We start from the raw sequence: 26,084 nt of genomic DNA, 5'->3' as shown, positions 1-26,084 counted from the left end.
GCTGGTCTACATTGATAAAAACCTTGCAATTTCAGAACTGGAACTTAAATATTGTTAAGTAAGCTGTTTGTAATGCCTACCAAAAATACAGACTAACAAAGTCTGAATTAAGAAGTCATTACAAGTACGAACTAAAATTGTCAAGGAGGCATATTGCTCAAGGGGAAAAGATAGGGATGATCTTGTGTTACTAAGACAAAGGCCTGGATGTAGGTAATTTTATTTTACCACTTCTTAAATACCGAATGTTACCGATTCAGTATTTAAGAAGTGGTAAAATAGAGGGGGGGGGGGATGTAGGTATTACAGAATCTGTAAATACCGAATCGTTAAGATTCGGTATTTACCGATTCTGTAAATACCGATTCGGTAATGCCCTTTGATTCCTATAGGCATTGAAGCCTATAGGAATCAATGGGCATTACCGAATCGGTATTTACCGATTCGGTAAATACCGATTCCAGCAAGGGTGCAGGGGGTGTCACTTTGACACCCTCTAGCACCCCAAATACACGCAAGTGTGCCATGTGGCACACAGACATGCCCTAAGGGCATGTCTGTCTGTCACATGGCATAGGTTTGCATGCACACATGTGCATGCACACCTGGATTCTGTATTTTACCACCCAATTGGATTGGGTGGTAAAATACCGAATCTGAAAGGCCTTTGGGACTCAGAAGAGTCCCACCTACATCTAGAAGGTACTGAATCGGTAAAAATACTGATTCAGTATTTTACCGATTCGGTAAATTTACCGATTAGGTAAAATTGGCCCCCTACATCCCAAAAACCCATTTACCGGTCGGTAACGGCGGAAATCGGCCGTTACCGGACGGTAAATGGCCACCTACATCTGGCCCAAAATCTCTTCAAGAGAGTTCTTTCCCAGATAATGTTAACCTAATGTAGATAAGACTCAAATGAAGGGGGAGAGTGAATAATAGCAAACTAAGGAATTGAAGTTTTCATCAGTTTGGCACACTCTCTCTCTCACTTAATCCTCTCTCAATAGTTTTCCTTCACCCATTCTTTAGCTCTGTTGGTAATCCTCCCAAGTGCAGTGAACAGATCTTGTCTACCTAACTCAGCAGACACCAGTCTAATGTAATTCAACCAGTGTATCTTATGGCCATAAGTGTAACTCAGGAAGGCCTTATTAATTTCTCCATTAAGACTAGCTTTTTCATTAATTCAAATAGAAAGCCAAAGCAATAACGGTGCCAGCCTGATATTATCCATGACAGGATTTAGCCCCAGCTCTTCACGATTGAAAAAATAGGGACTAGAAGGGGGTAATCATAATATTCTCTTTCAAAAACCTGTTTTCCTCCACTTGGAGGATTCTAATTGAACAGTAGTCCAATATAGGAGCTCTGTAAAACAAAACAGGGATACATCTATGCTTATACATTTCCAGCAGCGCAGGACTTGGATTAGATCCAATACTCTGAGAAAACTAAAAAACGACCCCTATGGCTTGCATAAATGTACTAACCCTGGTCTTCAAGCAAAGGCCCCAATTCCTCTGGGAGAAAAATATGATACTCTAATACAGGAAACTATGGACCCTTTCAAGACGTCTCCCCATCATAAATATCAGTCTGATTCATGACGGATGATTCCCAAAAGCCATTTAATGTGTTTTACTAAAGTTAATCTCCCGATTGAGCCCATCCGTGAATGACACAAAAGTATCAACCTGGTTTTTACAGCTGGCAGAAGTCCGAGCAATCAGAACTACATTGTCGGCATACAAAAAGGCTGCCACAAGACAATTATTCATTTTAGGGACATTATGGGCGTGGGATATTAGATAATCCTGTAATGTATTAATATATGAAAGAAACAATATAGTGGCAAGCCCGCAACGCTTCCTCACACCTCGCTCCAGACTAAAAGAATTTGTGCATTCTCCTTCCACGCCATACAGACATACGCATTAAGATATTGATGGAGTACTCAAGTAAAATCGATCAAAACCCACAACAAAAGCTGATTCACCCAGTCAAAGGCAGAACTAATGTTCATAAATGCAAGGTAAAGGGCCCCCTCCTTACCCACAGTATATTCCAGGATTAACATGTTGAAAATGGCCCTTTTTGCAGGGTTATCACCAATCGTTTTTGCATCTTCCTCCTATATTTTCCCGACATGTTGTTGTTGGCTTTAGTAATCTGGGCACTTTACCACTGCTATTCAGTGCTAAAGTGCATATGCTCTCTGTGTAAATCGTAATTATGATTGGTTATCCATGACTGGCATATTTGATTTACTGATAAGCCCCTAGTAAAGTGCACCGAGTGTGCCAGGGCCTGTAAATCAAATGCTACATGTGGGCCTGCAACACTATATATGCCACCCACATGAGTAGCCCTGAAAAGGTGTATCAGGCCTGCCACTGCAGTGCCTGTGTGCAGTTTGTTAACTTCCATGTCGACCTGGCAAGTGCACCCACTTGCCAGACCCTAACTTTCCCTTTTCTTACATGTTAGTCACCCCTAAGGTAGGCCCAAGCTACCCCTGTGGGCAAGGTGCAGTGTATGTGAACAGTAGGACATACCCTGATGAGTGGCATGTCCTGATAGTGAAATACTGCCAATTTCGTTTTTCACTATTGTAAGGCTATCTGTTCCCATAAGATAGAATGGGGAGTTTGCTTATAACATCTTATAAGCATACCTGCAGCTGGGAACCAGATAGGAAAATAAAGTTTAGTATGCCTGAACTCAGAATGTTAAAATGCATCTTTTAGTGAGGGTGAATTTCACAGCCTGTGTTTGAAAATACCACTTTAACAAAGTAATGCCTCTGCTAGGATGTGCATTGACTGTCTGGCTTCAGAGTGACAGGTGCTGGGGATGTGCAGTAGCTCCTGAGAGTCTGGATAAGTCAGCACTAGGCTGAATAGGCCTGGTCTGCATTTGGAGTGGTGGGAGGAGTAGCACCTGCACCAGAGTAGGGCTGTGCCTGCCTTCCACAATGATGGCCTCGCACCCCCCCTGTGGTGTGTCTGGAGCCAGGGCTCACACTGACAATGGCGGTTGATGTGCACTTGCAAAGTGCCCCCCAGAATTGGTTTGGACTGGGCTCAGAGACCCGGCACAGGAGAGAACAAGGATTTACTGTACAAAAAGAGGGGCCCAGACTTTTAGATCATCCCTGGAATTCAAGAGGACCCTTTGCCTAGGAGAAGAGCTGGAGAGACTGAGGAGATGCACTGCCCCTTTGCTGTGTGGGGTTGGCCTGCAGTTGCTGTTTCTGCCAAGGAAAGGAGAAGGACTCTGCTGTGTGCTATGTCCCCTGCTTGAAGGAGATCTTCATGGGCCTGTGTGTGCGAGCCTTCTGTACTGAAGTCTCAGGGACACAAAGACTTCACCCCCTGCTCCCCTGAACTCTGCTGCTGTCAGCTCTGTCCTGCCAGGATGGTGCCTGTGCCAGTATTGACCCTCTGGAGGTTGCCGCTGTTTGGGAGCTGAAAGAGAGAAGAAACTTGAAGAACTACAAAACCAACGTATTCCTCTTCTTGCAGCTGTTTTTCTGACGCATGTCCACGGGGCATGAAAAATTTCTACGAATCGCTGTGCCGCTGCGCAAACCAACACAGCGCCGCTCACCTCCGCATCGATTACCAAAGCATCACGGATATCCACGCATGGCACCTGTGCGGCAAATTTTCCAGAAGCATCACCTGCAGACCGCAAACATCACAAAGAATCAGTGCATCACTTCCCCCTAAAGTCCGGATTCGACGCATCAATTCTCCTGTGTGCAACAGAATTGCCGCCTCGCCTCCCCAAGGACTCAGGAACTGACGCATCACTGTCTTTTCCAATGCTTCCTTTCTCTGCAGCTGTTTGGCCTTGTGAATTTTGACGCAACTACAGGTACTTTATGTAAAAGTCACGCATCCATAGTTTTCTATGGTACAAGTTCTTGAAACATTTTGAAAGTCATATTTGTAACTGTGTATGTTGGATTTTTGTCGTTTTGGTTTTGTTAAGTTAAGTTAAAGATATTTTATTTTTCGAAACTGGTGCAGTGTTCATTTGTGATGTTTTCACTATGTTACTCTGAGTGTTGGTACAAATATTTTACACAATGTCTTTAGAATAAGCCTGTCTTCTCGTGCCAAGCTACCGCGGGTGTAATCAGGGGTTATCTAAAGTGTGTATCCCACTTACCCCGAGTAGAAACAAGGGTCTCTATTTGGACAAAAGTACCTACCTCTGCCAGTTAGAAACCCCCATTTCTAACACAACATAAAATTAAAGCTCTTCTCAATAGTACCTGAACCTTCTTTGAAGCTATACTGTACTGGAGTGCTAATGCCTCAAACCTCTGTCCAGGTCATAATTCTCCTCAAGACAATGTGCCCCACTATTTTCCAGCAAAGAAATTGGGCAATAACATCCTGGATCTTGCCTGCTACACTTCTTAAAGACAGGCACAATGATAGCTGAAGGTCACCTACTAGGAATATTGGTACGGGTAGCAGAATTCAATACATTGGTGAAAAAGGTCCCCAAAACACTGGCTAGGCCTTATACAAGTTCACTTGGAAACCATTTGCCCTGAAGCCTTATTTGCAGAGCTTGAACAATAGCTAGATGAACTTCCTCCAAGTTAAATGAGATTGTAAGAGAGGTTCTACTAGAACAGTTCTTGTCCTGAAGAAAATCTTTATGGTTAAACCCATAAATGGGCTTAAAGTGTGATACACATTTCTCAGCATGAATGATGGTACCTAAACCATTATTCTGTTGAAGAGAAGGTCCCTAGAATTAACTTTGTGCCAGAAGCCTCCTGCATCTCTCAGTATTAAATGTATCCTTTTTAATTTCTAGCTTCCTTCCTCTGAGCACCTATTTAAATTCAGTCTGCGATACAGCAATATCGACCTGGTCTCTAGATACTTTATTGAAGGCGGACCTTAGGCACTTGCTAACAGCCCTACAAGTTCTATTAAACCAACTCAGTTGTGAGTTTTGCCCATACATGAAAGGGGCCGAATGTAGTTCAATCATTTCCCCAGATTATTAAATGCATCAACTAAATCCCCATGTACGTTTGGTTCAATAAATAGTTTATCCACAAAAGAAATGTGAATTAACCAGTGTAGTGCTAGAGGCACTTGTGTGGTTTGAGACTCTGTGTGACCTTTGACTACCATTATTTTACCTGACTTTAGTGTGTTATTTCATCCGTCTGGATGTACGACGGTCCTACATATGCCTGCTTCTCTAAAAAGTTTTGTTTTTGTAATCTTGCTGTCTTTCAGTGAGAGCTGTCACGGAGTAGAATACCCTTGCCAAGAGCACAGTGTGTGGGATGGGCATTTGAAAGCATGAAAGGGAGAGTTAGGTGTGGAATGTACTCTTTGGTTTCGAAGTGCAGTGTTGTGGGCAGTGATGCACAGATGTGCTCGGTGTTGTATGAGAATTATGAAGTGCTTACTATTAGCTTTGACATGGCCTCATGTCATCCCTTTGCCTGACTTTGCCTTGCTTCAGCTTTTCGGCATGCACAGCAGACCTTACAAGTCAATTAGTGCTTACTATTGGCTTTGACATGTCCGCCTGTTATCCTTTTTCCCTGGCTTTGCCTTTCTTCAGCTTTTCTGCGTGCACAGCAGCGTTTGGAAGTTGCTTGGGTTATTCACGTTCAAAGTATTTCTGCTTTGGTAAGGGATTGTGTATGTATTCTGAAAGGCTTTGTGAGCTGTGAGCTTCATCAAGATGGAGGCTGGAACATGCGAGATTTGAAGAAGGGGACGTGAGAGCTCCTTCCTGCCATGGGAATGCTTGCTTGGAACCTGGCCAGTTCTGGGAAGATTCTTCTGGCCCAGGGAGAGGTCTTTCTCGAACCTTCTAGTTTGTTTAAAGCTGAGGGTTGTGGACTTGGAAACCAGGAGTTTGGAATCCGAGCAAGGACGGGCGCATCTATCTTGGAGTGTGAACCCAGGTTGCTGAGGCTCTCAATCACAGCTGTTTACTTCCCCAGTCTGAGATGCGGTGTTTTGCAATATATAGTGAACACCTAGTTTTTCCACGTTTTTCTCAGCCAGTAAGACTAAGCAACGTACAACCTGAAAAAAGAAATAACAACTGTGACCTATCCATTGTCCATGGGCTGGAACACAGAGTTGTGCCCTGTTCCTTATAATCATGAGTCCATTAAGTTATGTGGTCAGTGCCCCATTCCGCATGGCGGTGAACAGTGCCATGGGGCAAACTTGCCTTGCTTTGCTCTTATTAAGCATAGCCTCATGGCTCTGTTTGCACTTGTCAACTGGTATTGGGGGATTCTGTTGCCCAAGCAGAACCATACCCAGCCACTACTGGCACAATTTCCACTCTGATAGATTTAGGACTATGAAAATACATGAATATGCATACAGTGTTAAAATATATGTTTGCATATGTGGTCCTGGATCATATTATTGTACACAGACTCCTTCACACCTAACTAACAGCCGTCTGCAAAAGAGCAATGGGGGAGGGGTTGTAACTCATTGAGAATTTGCACTACAAATGACATGCAAATCTGGTGCATAACCTTGAGTTTGGATTTAATTTCAGCTCTCCCAATAATTAGATCAGTTGCTCGGTTCCTAACATTTAGTTGTAAGCTCCTATTTGGATTTCAGGTCGGTATGGTCATTTTTTAGACTTTTTTTCCAAATAAGAATACTGTAAGTAGAGTTCAGGCTCAATATGGCTGCCTCCATGATGGTTTTGTAAATGAAATCTGGTATTGATTGTTTTCTGTTTGCAGAGGAAGCGTGATAGCGTCAGTTTCTTCACTTGGACAAATGAGTCTTCTTTCTTTACCTCCTGCCCACCTCTTCATCAATGCCTTGCTCTCACCATTGCCTCTTTGACCAAGTAACCTTAATGTAAAACTTATGAACCCTAGTAACCTTATCTCATCGACGCACTATATAAAATAAAAGGATTGGATCATTTTAAAGGCAGCCCAGTCCCATTAAAAACCTAAAATAGTGGTGTTAACATGATACTAATGTATGTCCATTTCTTTTTCCTCCAGACTCTATGAAGCTTATGTGATGGGATGAAGGCTGGTCATCACTGGACAACAGAACTATGGGAAGGAAGCTGGCTATAAAGATTTGCAATACTGGAAGAGGACTAACGAAAACTCTGAATCTAAAAACAAACATAGAAGTTGCTGGCTTTCATGAAGCCTTTTTGTTCTTTTTGTAGTATTCTGGCATCTTTTCACCTCTTGAACAGTGTCCTGCACTTTATTTATGTTCTCTTGTTCAGTATCCTGGCTCCTATGGGGCCAAAGGTGGGTTTTAGATCAATAAAATTACATGTTAACATATCCCCGTTGATGCTTTTTTATTTCACTATTACTTTTTTCAGTCTTTTGCCCCCGGTCACCACATTAAACAGCTTCAGATAATGCTCTGTACCTCAAAGTAAGGCAAGTCCCAGTGAGTCAGGAGTATGGGAGTGGCTGCACAGGTATACAACCGTTTCAATGCAACTTTTACAACGCATACTGTTTCAACGCACACCATTACAACGCAGGATCCTTTACAACGAATGCCTTTACAATGCATGACATTACATTGCAGATGCTATTACAACGCATGCCATTACAACGTAAGTATAGGTAAGTATATCATTTTATTTAAACATTTTTTTAATTACACAATTATTTTTAATTAATTTAAAAAATATTAAAAATAAATTAGATACATTAATGTAAGTAATTTTGTATATATAGTTTGGGTTTTGGGGTACAGGGGTATTTTTAGGGTTCAGGGCTGGGGTTGGGTTATATGGTACAGGGGTATTTTTAGGGTTCAGGGCTGGGTTTGGGTTTTGGGGTAGAGGGGTATTTTTAGGGTTCAGGGCTGGGTTTGGGTTATAGGGTACAGGGGTATTTTTAGGGTTCAGGGCTAGGTTTGGGTTTTGGGGTACAGGGTTCTTTTTAGGGTTCATGGCTGGGTTTTGGGGTACAGGGGTATGTTTAGGGTTCAGGGCTGGGTTTGGGTTTTGGGGTACAGGGGTATTTTTATGGTTCAGGGCTAGGTTTGGGTTTTGGGGTACAGGGGTATTTTTAGGGTTCAGGGCTGGGTTTGGGTTTGGGGTATAGGGGTATTTTTAGGGTTCAGGGCTGGGTTTGGGTTTTGGGGTACAGGGGTATTTTTAGGGTTCAGGGCTGGGTTTGGGTTTTGGGGTATAGGGGTATTTTTAGGGTTCAGGGCTGGGTTTGGGTTTTGGGGTACAGGGGTATTTTTAGGGTTCAGGGCTGGGTTTTGGTTTTGGGGTATAGGGGTATTTTTAGGGTTCAGGGCTGGGTTTGGGTTTTGGGGTACAGGGGTATTTTTAGGGTTCAGGGCTGGGTTTGGGTTTTGGGGTACAGGGGTATTAGGGTTGAGGGCTGGTTTTGGGGTACAGGGGTATTTTTAGGGTTCAGGGCTAGGTTTGGGTTTTGGGGTACAGGGGTATTTTTAGGGTTTTGGGGAACTGGGGTATTTTTAGGGTTCAGTTTTTAAATAAATAATTTAACTAACTTAAAAAAATTAATTTTAATAATGTTATTATTTATTAATAATAGTTCTTTATTAATAATAGTTCTTTAAAAAATAAAATTAAAGTAATTTTGTCCCCTACACTATCCAGCACTTACCCTACTATTACACTCCCCTGGAGTTAGAATATTATTTATAAATACCTAAGCTATTTTTTAATATATATATATATAATATATATAAATATATATATATATATATATATATATATATATATATATATATTACCTACTGGCAGTCGCCAGTAGGTATATATAGTTAGGATTTTTTCTCTATGGGATTTTTGAAAATTCTATGTCTAATAACTTTGGCGTTTGTGGACGGAATTGGCTGAAATTTTCAGAAAAATGGAACATTTTGTTTCTGAGCAGCCCCTGACAATTTGGGGGGGTTTCATCAAGGGGGGGCCGAGAAAAAAGGGGGGTCCCAAAACGCGTTTTTCCCATGTTAATTTCCATAGGGCGGTTGGCCTCACTTTTAGCTCGAACGGCTGAATGGATTTGCACGAAACTTGGCAAAATTGTAGGGACTGTTAGCCCGATGTGCCTTTGCTAGGTCTCAATATATGTGCTCCAGTGGATTTTGAGTAATTTAGGTTCAAAAAAAGATATATATCTGGGCGGAGCCTAACCACACATCTGATCTGATTGGCTGTCAGCACTTCATCCAAGAAGTGTTGGCAGCCATCTTGGGACCAATATACATGATAGCACCTCATTAAAAAGCATTGTAGTTAATAGAGGGTTTTAGGACTTTAGTTACATTATAAATCATTTGTTGATGGTACCATACTCGTTTTAGGAATTGTGGTGGGTTCTAAGGTGATTTTACCATGTGAAAAAACCTTCTGCTGTGATATCATGAATATTGTTTGAAAGAAAACTAATATCTCATGATTTTCCCACAGTGGTTTGGAAGGGGATCTATAAGCTACCTGAAAGCATATTTTCTGTAAATTCACATTATCTTTCTCAGTCATGTGAAAATGAAGTCTGACATTCTCAGTAAAACATGTACATCCAACAAGGACAGAGACTGTCAGTTGATTCCTTTGTGTTCTACTGCAGCCTCCTAGAGTGTTCTAAAGAACAACTAGAGCGCTAACAGTCCTACTTATTACAAAGGTATGGCACACCTGAAGCCATCTTGATTGGAATAAAGTGGTAACTCTTAAAACATTTAATTTAAAAAGAAACAACATGAGGGGGTATATTTTGCCATAGAAAGTATGATTAGTGCTGCAGAATGAAAAATTAGCAAACAAAACAGGTGATGGACAGAATGTGGATCAATGTCACACATTCACCCCAGTCCAAAGATCTGGGCCCAAATCCATCGTTTTTTTGCACTCCACACCACCCTGGGTTAGACAATGGCGATATGCAAATCAGCTCTTACCCTGTGCCCCATGGGAACAGTCCAGTCCGAACTACAAAAGCCATGTCCTTCCCAGAACGGAATCAAGCATCCGAGGACCGGTTTCGAGGTAACACCTCTCATCAGCCCGGCTAGCTTGACTCCAGTGGTGTGGAGTGCCTGGGACCCACGTCTGAGCATCCCCAGCGCACTTATGGCGGTAATTGCAAACAAAACAGGTGATGGACAGAATGTGGATCAATGTCACACATTCACCCCAGTCCAAAGATCTGGGCCCAAATCCATCGTTTTTTTGCACTCCACACCACCCTGGGTTAGACAATGGCGATATGCAAATCAGCTCTGACCCTGTGCCCCATGGGAACAGTCCAGTCCGAACTACAAAAGCCATGTCCTTCCCAGAACGGAATCAAGCATCCGAGGACCGGTTTCGAGGTAACACCTCTCATCAGCCCGGCTAGCTTGACTCCAGTGGTGTGGAGTGCCTGGGACCCACGTCTGAGCATCCCCAGCGCACTTATGGCGGTAATTGCAAACAAAACAGGTGATGGACAGAATGTGGATCAATGTCACACATTCACCCCAGTCCAAAGATCTGGGCCCAAATCCATCGTTTTTTTGCACTCCACACCACCCTGGGTTAGACAATGGCGATATGCAAATCAGCTCTGACCCTGTGCCCCATGGGAACAGTCCAGTCCGAACTACAAAAGCCATGTCCTTCCCAGAACGGAATCAAGCATCCGAGGACCGGTTTCGAGGTAACACCTCTCATCAGCCCGGCTAGCTTGACTCCAGTGGTGTGGAGTGCCTGGGACCCACGTCTGAGCATCCCCAGCGCACTTATGGCGGTAATTGCAAACAAAACAGGTGATGGACAGAATGTGGATCAATGTCACACATTCACCCCAGTCCAAAGATCTGGGCCCAAATCCATCGTTTTTTTGCACTCCACACCACCCTGGGTTAGACAATGGCGATATGCAAATCAGCTCTGACCCTGTGCCCCATGGGAACAGTCCAGTCCGAACTACAAAAGCCATGTCCTTCCCAGAACGGAATCAAGCATCCGAGGACCGGTTTCGAGGTAACACCTCTCATCAGCCCGGCTAGCTTGACTCCAGTGGTGTGGAGTGCCTGGGACCCACGTCTGAGCATCCCCAGCGCACTTATGGCGGTAATTGCAAACAAAACAGGTGATGGACAGAATGTGGATCAATGTCACACATTCACCCCAGTCCAAAGTTCTGGGCCCAAATCCATCGTTCTTTTGCACTCCACACCACCCTGGGTTAGACAATGGCGATATGCAAATCAGCTCTGACCCTGTGCCCCATGGGAACAGTCCAGTCCGAACTACAAAAGCCATGTCCTTCCCAGAACGGAATCAAGCATCCGAGGACCGGTTTCGAGGTAACACCTCTCATCAGCCCGGCTAGCTTGACTCCAGTGGTGTGGAGTGCCTGGGACCCACGTCTGAGCATCCCCAGCGCACTTATGGCGGTAATTGCAAACAAAACAGGTGATGGACAGAATGTGGATCAATGTCACACATTCACCCCAGTCCAAAGATCTGGGCCCAAATCCATCGTTTTTTTGCACTCCACACCACCCTGGGTTAGACAATGGCGATATGCAAATCAGCTTTGACCCTGTGCCCCATGGGAACAGTCCAGTCTGAACTACAAAAGCCATGTCCTTCCCAGAACGGAATCAAGCATCCGAGGACCGGTTTCGAGGTAACACCTCTCATCAGCCCGGCTAGCTTGACTCCAGTGGTGTGGAGTGCCTGGGACCCACGTCTGAGCATCCCCAGCGCACTTATGGCGGTAATTGCAAACAAAACAGGTGATGGACAGAATGTGGATCAATGTCACACATTCACCCCAGTCCAAAGATCTGGGCCCAAATCCATCGTTTTTTTGCACTCCACACCACCCTGGGTTAGACAATGGCGATATGCAAATCAGCTCTGACCCCGTGCCCCATGGTAACAGTCCAGTCCGAACTACAAAAGCCATGTCCTTCCCAGAACGGAATCAAGCATCCGAGGACCGGTTTCGAGGTAACACCTCTCATCAGCCCGGCTAGCTTGACTCCAGTGGTGTGGAGTGCCTGGGACCCACGTCTGAGCATCCCCAGCGCACTTATGGCGGTAATTGCAAACAAAACAGGTGATGGACAGAATGTGGATCAATGTCACACATTCACCCCAGTCCAAAGATCTGGGCCCAAATCCATCGTTTTTTTGCACTCCACACCACCCTGGGTTAGACAATGGCGATATGCAAATCAGCTCTGACCCTGTGCCCCATGGGAACAGTCCAGTCCGAACTACAAAAGCCATGTCCTTCCCAGAACGGAATCAAGCATCCGAGGACCGGTTTCGAGGTAACACCTCTCATCAGCCCGGCTAGCTTGACTCCAGTGGTGTGGAGTGCCTGGGACCCACGTCTGAGCATCCCCAGCGCACTTATGGCGGTAATTGCAAACAAAACAGGTGATGGACAGAATGTGGATCAATGTCACACATTCACCCCAGTCCAAAGATCTGGGCCCAAATCCATCGTTTTTTTGCACTCCACACCACCCTGGGTTAGACAATGGCGATATGCAAATCAGCTCTGACCCTGTGCCCCATGGGAACAGTCCAGTCCGAACTACAAAAGCCATGTCCTTCCCAGAACGGAATCAAGCATCCGAGGACCGGTTTCGAGGTAACACCTCTCATCAGCCCGGCTAGCTTGACTCCAGTGGTGTGGAGTGCCTGGGACCCACGTCTGAGCATCCCCAGCGCACTTATGGCGGTAATTGCAAACAAAACAGGTGATGGACAGAATGTGGATCAATGTCACACATTCACCCCAGTCCAAAGATCTGGGCCCAAATCCATCGTTTTTTTGCACTCCACACCACCCTGGGTTAGACAATGGCGATATGCAAATCAGCTCTGACCCTGTGCCCCATGGGAACAGTCCAGTCCGAACTACAAAAGCCATGTCCTTCCCAGAACGGAATCAAGCATCCGAGGACCGGTTTCGAGGTAACACCTCTCATCAGCCCGGCTAGCTTGACTCCAGTGGTGTGGAGTGCCTGGGACCCACGTCTGAGCATCCCCAGCGCACTTATGGCGGTAATTGCAAACAAAACAGGTGATGGACAGAATGTGGATCAATGTCACACATTCACCCCAGTCCAAAGATCTGGGCCCAAATCCATCGTTTTTTTGCACTCCACACCACCCTGGGTTAGACAATGGCGATATGCAAATCAGCTCTGACCCTGTGCCCCATGGGAACAGTCCAGTCCGAACTACAAAAGCCATGTCCTTCCCAGAACGGAATCAAGCATCCGAGGACCGGTTTCGAGGTAACACCTCTCATCAGCCCGGCTAGCTTGACTCCAGTGGTGTGGAGTGCCTGGGACCCACGTCTGAGCATCCCCAGCGCACTTATGGCGGTAATTGCAAACAAAACAGGTGATGGACAGAATGTGGATCAATGTCACACATTCACCCCAGTCCAAAGATCTGGGCCCAAATCCATCGTTTTTTTGCACTCCACACCACCCTGGGTTAGACAATGGCGATATGCAAATCAGCTCTGACCCTGTGCCCCATGGGAACAGTCCAGTCCGAACTACAAAAGCCATGTCCTTCCCAGAACGGAATCAAGCATCCGAGGACCGGTTTCGAGGTAACACCTCTCATCAGCCCGGCTAGCTTGACTCCAGTGGTGTGGAGTGCCTGGGACCCACGTCTGAGCATCCCCAGCGCACTTATGGCAGTAATTGCAAACAAAACAGGTGATGGACAGAATGTGGATCAATGTCACACATTCACCCCAGTCCAAAGATCTGGGCCCAAATCCATCGTTTTTTTGCACTCCACACCACCCTGGGTTAGACAATGGCGATATGCAAATCAGCTCTGACCCTGTGCCCCATGGGAACAGTCCAGTCCGAACTACAAAAGCCATGTCCTTCCCAGAACGGAATCAAGCATCCGAGGACCGGTTTCGAGGTAACACCTCTCATCAGCCCGGCTAGCTTGACTCCAGTGGTGTGGAGTGCCTGGGACCCACGTCTGAGCATCCCCAGCGCACTTATGGCGGTAATTGCAAACAAAACAGGTATTGGACAGAATGTGGATCAATGTCACACATTCACCCCAGTCCAAAGATCTGGGCCCAAATCCATCGTTTTTTTGCACTCCACACCACCCTGGGTTAGACAATGGCGATATGCAAATCAGCTCTGACCCTGTGCCCCATGGGAACAGTCCAGTCCGAACTACAAAAGCCATGTCCTTCCCAGAACGGAATCAAGCATCCGAGGACCGGTTTCGAGGTAACACCTCTCATCAGCCCGGCTAGCTTGACTCCAGTGGTGTGGAGTGCCTGGGACCCACGTCTGAGCATCCCCAGCGCACTTATGGCGGTAATTGCAAACAAAACAGGTGATGGACAGAATGTGGATCAATGTCACACATTCACCCCAGTCCAAAGATCTGGGCCCAAATCCATCGTTTTTTTGCACTCCACACCACCCTGGGTTAGACAATGGCGATATGCAAATCAGCTCTGACCCTGTGCCCCATGGGAACAGTCCAGTCCGAACTACAAAAGCCATGTCCTTCCCAGAACGGAATCAAGCATCCGAGGACCGGTTTCGAGGTAACACCTCTCATCAGCCCGGCTAGCTTGACTCCAGTGGTGTGGAGTGCCTGGGACCCACGTCTGAGCATCCCCAGCGCACTTATGGCGGTAATTGCAAACAAAACAGGTGATGGACAGAATGTGGATCAATGTCACACATTCACCCCAGTCCAAAGATCTGGGCCCAAATCCATCGTTTTTTTGCACTCCACACCACCCTGGGTTAGACAATGGCGATATGCAAATCAGCTCTGACCCTGTGCCCCATGGGAACAGTCCAGTCCGAACTACAAAAGCCATGTCCTTCCCAGAACGGAATCAAGCATCCGAGGACCGGTTTCGAGGTAACACCTCTCATCAGCCCGGCTAGCTTGACTCCAGTGGTGTGGAGTGCCTGGGACCCACGTCTGAGCATCCCCAGCGCACTTATGGCGGTAATTGCAAACAAAACAGGTGATGGACAGAATGTGGATCAATGTCACACATTCACCCCAGTCCAAAGATCTGGGCCCAAATCCATCGTTTTTTTGCACTCCACACCACCCTGGGTTAGACAATGGCGATATGCAAATCAGCTCTGACCCTGTGCCCCATGGGAACAGTCCAGTCCGAACTACAAAAGCCATGTCCTTCCCAGAACGGAATCAAGCATCCGAGGACCGGTTTCGAGGTAACACCTCTCATCAGCCCGGCTAGCTTGACTCCAGTGGTGTGGAGTGCCTGGTACCCACGTCTGAGCATCCCCAGCGCACTTATGGCGGTAATTGCAAACAAAACAGGTGATGGACAGAATGTGGATCAATGTCACACATTCACCCCAGTCCAAAGATCTGGGCCCAAATCCATCGTTTTTTTGCACTCCACACCACCCTGGGTTAGACAATGGCGATATGCAAATCAGCTCTGACCCTGTGCCCCATGGGAACAGTCCAGTCCGAACTACAAAAGCCATGTCCTTCCCAGAACGGAATCAAGCATCCGAGGACCGGTTTCGAGGTAACACCTCTCATCAGCCCGGCTAGCTTGACTCCAGTGGTGTGGAGTGCCTGGGACCCACGTCTGAGCATCCCCAGCGCACTTATGGCGGTAATTGCAAACAAAACAGGTGATGGACAGAATGTGGATCAATGTCACACATTCACCCCAGTCCAAAGATCTGGGCCCAAATCCATCGTTTTTTTGCACTCCACACCACCCTGGGTTAGACAATGGCGATATGCAAATCAGCTCTGACCCTGTGCCCCATGGGAACAGTCCAGTCCGAACTACAAAAGCCATGTCCTTCCCAGAACGGAATCAAGCATCCGAGGACCGGTTTCGAGGTAACACCTCTCATCAGCCCGGCTAGCTTGACTCCAGTGGTGTGGAGTGCCTGGGACCCACGTCTGAGCATCCCCAGCGCACTTATGGCGGTAATTGCAAACAAAACAGGTGATGGACAGAATGTGGATCAATGTCACACATTCACCCCAGTCCAAAGATCTGGGCCCAAATCCATCGTTTTTTTGCACTCCACACCACCCTGGGTTAGACAATGGCGATATGCAAATCAGCTCTGACCCTGTGCCCCATGGGAACAGTCCAGTCCGAACTACAAAAGCCATGTCCTTCCCAGAACGGAATCAAGCATCCGAGGACCGGTTTCGAGGTAACACCTCTCATCAGCCCGGCTAGCTTGACTCCAGTGGTGTGGAGTGCCTGGGACCCACGTCTGAGCATCCCCAGCGCACTTATGGCGGTAATTGCAAACAAAACAGGTGATGGACAGAATGTGGATCAATGTCACACATTCACCCCAGTCCAAAGATCTGGGCCCAAATCCATCGTTTTTTTGCACTCCACACCACCCTGGGTTAGACAATGGCGATATGCAAATCAGCTCTGACCCTGTGCCCCATGGGAACAGTCCAGTCCGAACTACAAAAGCCATGTCCTTCCCAGAACGGAATCAAGCATCCGAGGACCGGTTTCGAGGTAACACCTCTCATCAGCCCGGCTAGCTTGACTCCAGTGGTGTGGAGTGCCTGGGACCCACGTCTGAGCATCCCCAGCGCACTTATGGCGGTAATTGCAAACAAAACAGGTGATGGACAGAATGTGGATCAATGTCACACATTCACCCCAGTCCAAAGATCTGGGCCCAAATCCATCGTTTTTTTGCACTCCACACCACCCTGGGTTAGACAATGGCGATATGCAAATCAGCTCTGACCCTGTGCCCCATGGGAACAGTCCAGTCCGAACTACAAAAGCCATGTCCTTCCCAGAACGGAATCAAGCATCCGAGGACCGGTTTCGAGGTAACACCTCTCATCAGCCCGGCTAGCTTGACTCCAGTGGTGTGGAGTGCCTGGGACCCACGTCTGAGCATCCCCAGCGCACTTATGGCGGTAATTGCAAACAAAACAGGTGATGGACAGAATGTGGATCAATGTCACACATTCACCCCAGTCCAAAGATCTGGGCCCAAATCCATTGTTTTTTTGCACTCCACACCACCCTGGGTTAGACAATGGCGATATGCAAATCAGCTCTGACCCTGTGCCCCATGGGAACAGTCCAGTCCGAACTACAAAAGCCATGTCCTTCCCAGAACGGAATCAAGCATCCGAGGACCGGTTTCGAGGTAACACCTCTCATCAGCCCGGCTAGCTTGACTCCAGTGGTGTGGAGTGCCTGGGACCCACGTCTGAGAATCCCCAGCGCACTTATGGCGGTAATTGCAAACAAAACAGGTGATGGACAGAATGTGGATCAATGTCACACATTCACCCCAGTCCAAAGATCTGGGCCCAAATCCATCGTTTTTTTGCACTCCACACCACCCTGGGTTAGACAATGGCGATATGCAAATCAGCTCTGACCCTGTGCCCCATGGGAACAGTCCAGTCCGAACTACAAAAGCCATGTCCTTCCCAGAACGGAATCAAGCATCCGAGGACCGGTTTCGAGGTAACACCTCTCATCAGCCCGGCTAGCTTGACTCCAGTGGTGTGGAGTGCCTGGGACCCACGTCTGAGCATCCCCAGCGCACTTATGGCAGTAATTGCAAACAAAACAGGTGATGGACAGAATGTGGATCAATGTCACACATTCACCCCAGTCCAAAGATCTGGGCCCAAATCCATCGTTTTTTTGCACTCCACACCACCCTGGGTTAGACAATGGCGATATGCAAATCAGCTCTGACCCTGTGCCCCATGGGAACAGTCCAGTCCGAACTACAAAAGCCATGTCCTTCCCAGAACGGAATCAAGCATCCGAGGACCGGTTTCGAGGTAACACCTCTCATCAGCCCGGCTAGCTTGACTCCAGTGGTGTGGAGTGCCTGGGACCCACGTCTGAGCATCCCCAGCGCACTTATGGCGGTAATTGCAAACAAAACAGGTATTGGACAGAATGTGGATCAATGTCACACATTCACCCCAGTCCAAAGATCTGGGCCCAAATCCATCGTTTTTTTGCACTCCACACCACCCTGGGTTAGACAATGGCGATATGCAAATCAGCTCTGACCCTGTGCCCCATGGGAACAGTCCAGTCCGAACTACAAAAGCCATGTCCTTCCCAGAACGGAATCAAGCATCCGAGGACCGGTTTCGAGGTAACACCTCTCATCAGCCCGGCTAGCTTGACTCCAGTGGTGTGGAGTGCCTGGGACCCACGTCTGAGCATCCCCAGCGCACTTATGGCGGTAATTGCAAACAAAACAGGTGATGGACAGAATGTGGATCAATGTCACACATTCACCCCAGTCCAAAGATCTGGGCCCAAATCCATCGTTTTTTTGCACTCCACACCACCCTGGGTTAGACAATGGCGATATGCAAATCAGCTCTGACCCTGTGCCCCATGGGAACAGTCCAGTCCGAACTACAAAAGCCATGTCCTTCCCAGAACGGAATCAAGCATCCGAGGACCGGTTTCGAGGTAACACCTCATCAGCCCGGCTAGCTTGACTCCAGTGGTGTGGAGTGCCTGGGACCCACGTCTGAGCATCCCCAGCGCACTTATGGCGGTAATTGCAAACAAAACAGGTGATGGACAGAATGTGGATCAATGTCACACATTCACCCCAGTCCAAAGATCTGGGCCCAAATCCATCGTTTTTTTGCACTCCACACCACCCTGGGTTAGACAATGGCGATATGCAAATCAGCTCTGACCCTGTGCCCCATGGGAACAGTCCAGTCCGAACTACAAAAGCCATGTCCTTCCCAGAACGGAATCAAGCATCCGAGGACCGGTTTCGAGGTAACACCTCTCATCAGCCCGGCTAGCTTGACTCCAGTGGTGTGGAGTGCCTGGGACCCACGTCTGAGCATCCCCAGCGCACTTATGGCGGTAATTGCAAACAAAACAGGTGATGGACAGAATGTGGATCAATGTCACACATTCACCCCAGTCCAAAGATCTGGGCCCAAATCCATCGTTTTTTTGCACTCCACACCACCCTGGGTTAGACAATGGCGATATGCAAATCAGCTCTGACCCTGTGCCCCATGGGAACAGTCCAGTCCGAACTACAAAAGCCATGTCCTTCCCAGAACGGAATCAAGCATCCGAGGACCGGTTTCGAGGTAACACCTCTCATCAGCCCGGCTAGCTTGACTCCAGTGGTGTGGAGTGCCTGGGACCCACGTCTGAGCATCCCCAGCGCACTTATGGCGGTAATTGCAAACAAAACAGGTGATGGACAGAATGTGGATCAATGTCACACATTCACCCCAGTCCAAAGATCTGGGCCCAAATCCATCGTTTTTTTGCACTCCACACCACCCTGGGTTAGACAATGGCGATATGCAAATCAGCTCTGACCCTGTGCCCCATGGGAACAGTCCAGTCCGAACTACAAAAGCCATGTCCTTCCCAGAACGGAATCAAGCATCCGAGGACCGGTTTCGAGGTAACACCTCTCATCAGCCCGGCTAGCTTGACTCCAGTGGTGTGGAGTGCCTGGGACCCACGTCTGAGCATCCCCAGCGCACTTATGGCGGTAATTGCAAACAAAACAGGTGATGGACAGAATGTGGATCAATGTCACACATTCACCCCAGTCCAAAGATCTGGGCCCAAATCCATCGTTTTTTTGCACTCCACACCACCCTGGGTTAGACAATGGCGATATGCAAATCAGCTCTGACCCTGTGCCCCATGGGAACAGTCCAGTCCGAACTACAAAAGCCATGTCCTTCCCAGAACGGAATCAAGCATCCGAGGACCGGTTTCGAGGTAACACCTCTCATCAGCCCGGCTAGCTTGACTCCAGTGGTGTGGAGTGCCTGGGACCCACGTCTGAGCATCCCCAGCGCACTTATGGCGGTAATTGCAAACAAAACAGGTGATGGACAGAATGTGGATCAATGTCACACATTCACCCCAGTCCAAAGATCTGGGCCCAAATCCATCGTTTTTTTGCACTCCACACCACCCTGGGTTAGACAATGGCGATATGCAAATCAGCTCTGACCCTGTGCCCCATGGGAACAGTCCAGTCCGAACTACAAAAGCCATGTCCTTCCCAGAACGGAATCAAGCATCCGAGGACCGGTTTCGAGGTAACACCTCTCATCAGCCCGGCTAGCTTGACTCCAGTGGTGTGGAGTGCCTGGGACCCACGTCTGAGCATCCCCAGCGCACTTATGGCGGTAATTGCAAACAAAACAGGTGATGGACAGAATGTGGATCAATGTCACACATTCACCCCAGTCCAAAGATCTGGGCCCAAATCCATCGTTTTTTTGCACTCCACACCACCCTGGGTTAGACAATGGCGATATGCAAATCAGCTCTGACCCTGTGCCCCATGGGAACAGTCCAGTCCGAACTACAAAAGCCATGTCCTTCCCAGAACGGAATCAAGCATCCGAGGACCGGTTTCGAGGTAACACCTCTCATCAGCCCGGCTAGCTTGACTCCAGTGGTGTGGAGTGCCTGGGACCCACGTCTGAGCATCCCCAGCGCACTTATGGCGGTAATTGCAAACAAAACAGGTGATGGACAGAATGTGGATCAATGTCACACATTCACCCCAGTCCAAAGATCTGGGCCCAAATCCATCGTTTTTTTGCACTCCACACCACCCTGGGTTAGACAATGGCGATATGCAAATCAGCTCTGACCCTGTGCCCCATGGGAACAGTCCAGTCCGAACTACAAAAGCCATGTCCTTCCCAGAACGGAATCAAGCATCCGAGGACCGGTTTCGAGGTAACACCTCTCATCAGCCCGGCTAGCTTGACTCCAGTGGTGTGGAGTGCCTGGGACCCACGTCTGAGCATCCCCAGCGCACTTATGGCGGTAATTGCAAACAAAACAGGTGATGGACAGAATGTGGATCAATGTCACACATTCACCCCAGTCCAAAGATCTGGGCCCAAATCCATCGTTTTTTTGCACTCCACACCACCCTGGGTTAGACAATGGCGATATGCAAATCAGCTCTGACCCTGTGCCCCATGGGAACAGTCCAGTCCGAACTACAAAAGCCATGTCCTTCCCAGAACGGAATCAAGCATCCGAGGACCGGTTTCGAGGTAACACCTCTCATCAGCCCGGCTAGCTTGACTCCAGTGGTGTGGAGTGCCTGGGACCCACGTCTGAGCATCCCCAGCGCACTTATGGTGGTAATTGCAAACAAAACAGGTGATGGACAGAATGTGGATCAATGTCACACATTCGCCCCAGTCCAAAGATCTGGGCCCAAATCCATCGTTTTTTTGCACTCCACACCACCCTGGGTTAGACAATGGCGATATGCAAATCAGCTCTGACCCTGTGCCCCATGGGAACAGTCCAGTCCGAACTACAAAAGCCATGTCCTTCCCAGAACGGAATCAAGCATCCGAGGACCGGTTTCGAGGTAACACCTCTCATCAGCCCGGCTAGCTTGACTCCAGTGGTGTGGAGTGCCTGGGACCCACGTCTGAGCATCCCCAGCGCACTTATGGCGGTAATTGCAAACAAAACAGGTGATGGACAGAATGTGGATCAATGTCACACATTCACCCCAGTCCAAAGATCTGGGCCCAAATCCATCGTTTTTTTGCACTCCACACCACCCTGGGTTAGACAATGGCGATATGCAAATCAGCTCTGACCCTGTGCCCCATGGGAACAGTCCAGTCCGAACTACAAAAGCCATGTCCTTCCCAGAACGGAATCAAGCATCCGAGGACCGGTTTCGAGGTAACACCTCTCATCAGCCCGGCTAGCTTGACTCCAGTGGTGTGGAGTGCCTGGGACCCACGTCTGAGCATCCCCAGCGCACTTATGGCAGTAATTGCAAACAAAACAGGTGATGGACAGAATGTGGATCAATGTCACACATTCACCCCAGTCCAAAGATCTGGGCCCAAATCCATCGTTTTTTTGCACTCCACACCACCCTGGGTTAGACAATGGCGATATGCAAATCAGCTATGACCCTGGACTGTTCCCATGGGGCACAGGGTCAGAGCTGATTTGCATATCGCCATTGTCTAACCCAGGGTGGTGTGGAGTGCAAAAAAACGATGGATTTGGGCCCAGATCTTTTGACTGGGGTGAATGTGTGACATTGATCCACATTCGGTCCATCACCTGTTTTGTTTGCAATACCGCCATAAGTGCGCTGGGGATGCTCAGACGTGGGTCCCAGGCACTCCTCACCATTGGAGTCAAGCTAGCCGGGCTGATGAGAGGTGTTACCTCGAAACCGGTCCGGTCCTCGGATGCTTGATTCCGTTCTGGGAAGGACATGGCTTTTGTAGTTCGGACTGGACTGTTCCCATGGGGCACAGGGTCAGAGCTGATTTGCATATCGCCATTGTCTAACCCAGGGTGGTGTGGAGTCCAAAAAAACGATGGATTTGGGCCCAGATCTTTTGACTGGGGTGAATGTGTGACATTGATCCACATTCGGTCCATCACCTGTTTTGTTTGCAATACCGCCATAAGTGCGCTGGGGATGCTCAGACGTGGGTCCCAGGCACTCCACACCATTGGAGTCAAGCTAGCCGGGCTGATGAGAGGTGTTACCTCGAAACCGGTCCGGTCCTCGGATGCTTGATTCCGTTCTGGGAAGGACATGGCTTTTGTAGTTCGGACTAGACTGTTCCCATAGGGCACAGGGTCAGAGCTGATTTGCATATCGCCATTGTCTAACCCAGGGTGGTGTGGAGTGCAAAAAAACGATGGATTTGGGCCCAGATCTTTTGACTGGGGTGAATGTGTGACATTGATCCACATTCGGTCCATCACCTGTTTTGTTTGCAATACCGCCATAAGTGCGCTGGGGATGCTCAGACGTGGGTCCCAGGCACTCCACACCATTGGAGTCAAGCTAGCCGGGCTGATGAGAGGTGTTACCTCGAAACCGGTCCGGTCCTCGGATGCTTGATTCCGTTCTGGGAAGGACATGGCTTTTGTAGTTCGGACTGGACTGTTCCCATGGGGCACAGGGTCAGAGCTGATTTGCATATCGCCATTGTCTAACCCAGGGTGGTGTGGAGTGCAAAAAAACGATGGATTTGGGCCCAGATCTTTTGACTGGGGTGAATGTGTGACATTGATCCACATTCAGTCCATCACCTGTTTTGTTTGCAATACCGCCATAAGTGCGCTGGGGATGCTCAGACGTGGGTCCCAGGCACTCCACACCATTGGAGTCAAGCTAGCCGGGCTGATGAGAGGTGTTACCTCGAAACCGGTCCGGTCCTCGGATGCTTGATTCCGTTCTGGGAAGGACATGGCTTTTGTAGTTCGGACTGGACTGTTCCCATGGGGCACAGGGTCAGAGCTGATTTGCATATCGCCATTGTCTAACCCAGGGTGGTGTGGAGTGCAAAAAAACGATGGATTTGGGCCCAGATCTTTTGACTGGGGTGAATGTGTGACATTGATCCACATTCGGTCCATCACCTGTTTTGTTTGCGAATGAAAAATTAGGGCACATTTTGAGTGACTTCTCAAATCCTTTTCTATTTCATTAAAACATTCTGACATGCAGTCTCCCAAAATGGCCACCAGAGACAAAAGAGCCCAAATGTAGCCCAAATATCACCCAGATGTAGCCCAAGTATAGCCCAATGACAGAATGTCCCAGAGTGTTCTAAAGAACAACTAGAGCGCTAACAGTCCTACTTATTACAAAGGTATGGCACACCTGAAGCCATCTTGATTGGAATAAAGTGGTAACTCTTAAAACATTTAATTTAAAAAGAAACAACATGAGGGGGTATATTTTGCCATAGAAAGTATGATTAGTGCTGCAGAATGAAAAATTAGGGCACATTTTGAGTGACTTCTCAAATCCTTTTCTATTTCATTAAATCATTCTGACATGCAGTCTCCCAAAATGGCCACCAGAGACAAAAGAGCCCAAATGTAGCCCAAATATCACCCAGATGTAGCCCAAGTATAGCCCAATGACAGAATGTCCCAGAGTGTTCTAAAGAACAACTAGAGCGCTAACAGTCCTACTTATTACAAAGGTATAGCACACCTGGAGCCATCGTGATGGGAATAAAGTGGTAACTCTTAAAACATTTAATTTAAAAAGGAACAAAATGAGGGGGTATATTATGCAATAGAAAGTATTATTAGTGCTGCAGAAAGAAAAATTAGGGCACATTTTGAGTGACTTTTCAAATCCTCTTCTATTTCATTAAAAAATTCTGACATGCAGTCTCCCAAAATGGCCACTAGAGACAAAAGAGCCCAAATGTAGCCCAAATATCACCCAGATGTATCCCAAGTATAGCCCAATGACAGAATGTCCCAGAGTGTTCTAAAGAACAACTAGAGCGCTAACAGTCCTACTTATTACAAAGGTATGGCACACCTGAAGCCATCTTGATTGGAATAAAGTGGTAACTCTTAAAACATTTAATTTAAAAAGGAACAAAATGAGGGGGTATATTTTGCCATATGAATTATGATTAGTGCTGCAGAAAGAAAAATTAGGGCACATTTTGAGTGACTTCTCAAACCCTCTTCAATTTCATTAAAAAAATTCTGACATGCAGACTGAAACATGCACTTTGAATACCAGCAGCAGACGTCCCTGGTGAGCAGTAGCTTTACTACAGTGATCTAATGTGCAACTAGAGTGCTAACATTCAGAATTTATGGCAAATGTGTGACACATCTGAATGCCTTCTTGATGGAACCAAAGTAAACAAGCATTGAAAATGCAATAGATCTCGCCCTCGTTTAAGTTAAAGCCATTCTGTTTGTAATGAGGTGGCTTTTTAGCTTTGCTTTTATTAGTGTTTTTTCAACTTTCATGTAAATAACATGCATCTGTATGCATATAAGTATATGTATGCATGCATTTATGTTTGTATTTATATAGATATACAGATGATATATGTTTATATATGTATGTATATATATATATTCACTGAAAAAACCATAGGTTATAGACCATATATAGTTAGGAATTAGCATTTACAAAACCTTGAAAATTCACTGAAAAAACCATAGGTTATAGACCATATATAGTTAGGAATTAGCATTTACAAAACCTTGAAAATTCACTGAAAAAACCATAGGTTATAGACCATATATAGTTAGGAATTCGCATTTACAAAACCTTATTTTACTCACACAAAACCATTGAAATTCCATATATAGTTAGTTGCACTAACTATATATCGCGCACCCGCAATCCACTGCTGATGATGTCACATATTACATCATTCATGACATGGTCAGTGACATCACTGATGACATCACTGATGACATCTCAAATGACATCACTGATGACATCACTGATGACAACATCCAGTGACTGTATGTTTCTGTAAAGTTAAAATATGTCTTACATATTGAAGAATGAGTGGATGTATAAGTGTCTGGATGAAGGATTTAGTAGGTGCATGACTGACTGTATGAGTGAGTGATTAAATGTGTCTCACTGAGTGCATGGGTTAGTGACTAAACTGTCTTAATTTGTGCATCATTATGTCTGTTGTTCTGTAAACTGTTGCATGTGTTGATAAGTAGCTATATGAGTAACTATATGGGTTATTGATTGGTTGCCCAAGTATTTGTATGGGAGACTGAGTGTGTGTGTGGGTGGCTGGGAGGTGTATGACTCTGTGCATAGATGTGTGAGCAGTTGATTCACTAGATGTATGGTTTCAAAAGTGCATGTGGAAACAGCTGTATGGGCGGTTGACTGTGTGCATGAGTGTATTGGTGAGTGAATGGATATCTCAGTGCTACATGTCAAAGTAAGTACATATGTAAAACACAGTACATGTGAGAGTTGACATATATAAATAACTGTGCATAAGAGCCAGTGAATGTGTGAGTGGCTGTATGGATCATTGTGAACTTGTATCAGGGATTGTATAAGAGAGTAAATATGTGTTAGTATATGTTTGAATAAGTAAAGTTTGTATAACTGTATAGTTGAGGAAATGGAGGTGTGATTGATTCTTTGCATGACTGACTAGGTGTGTGAGTAACTCCATGGATGAGTGACAGTCTGTGAGTG

Source organism: Lissotriton vulgaris, chromosome 12 (genome assembly GCF_964263255.1).
Source record: "Lissotriton vulgaris chromosome 12, aLisVul1.2, whole genome shotgun sequence".
NCBI lineage: Eukaryota > Metazoa > Chordata > Amphibia > Caudata > Salamandridae > Lissotriton > Lissotriton vulgaris.
Note: the sequence above shows the minus strand (reverse complement) of the source record.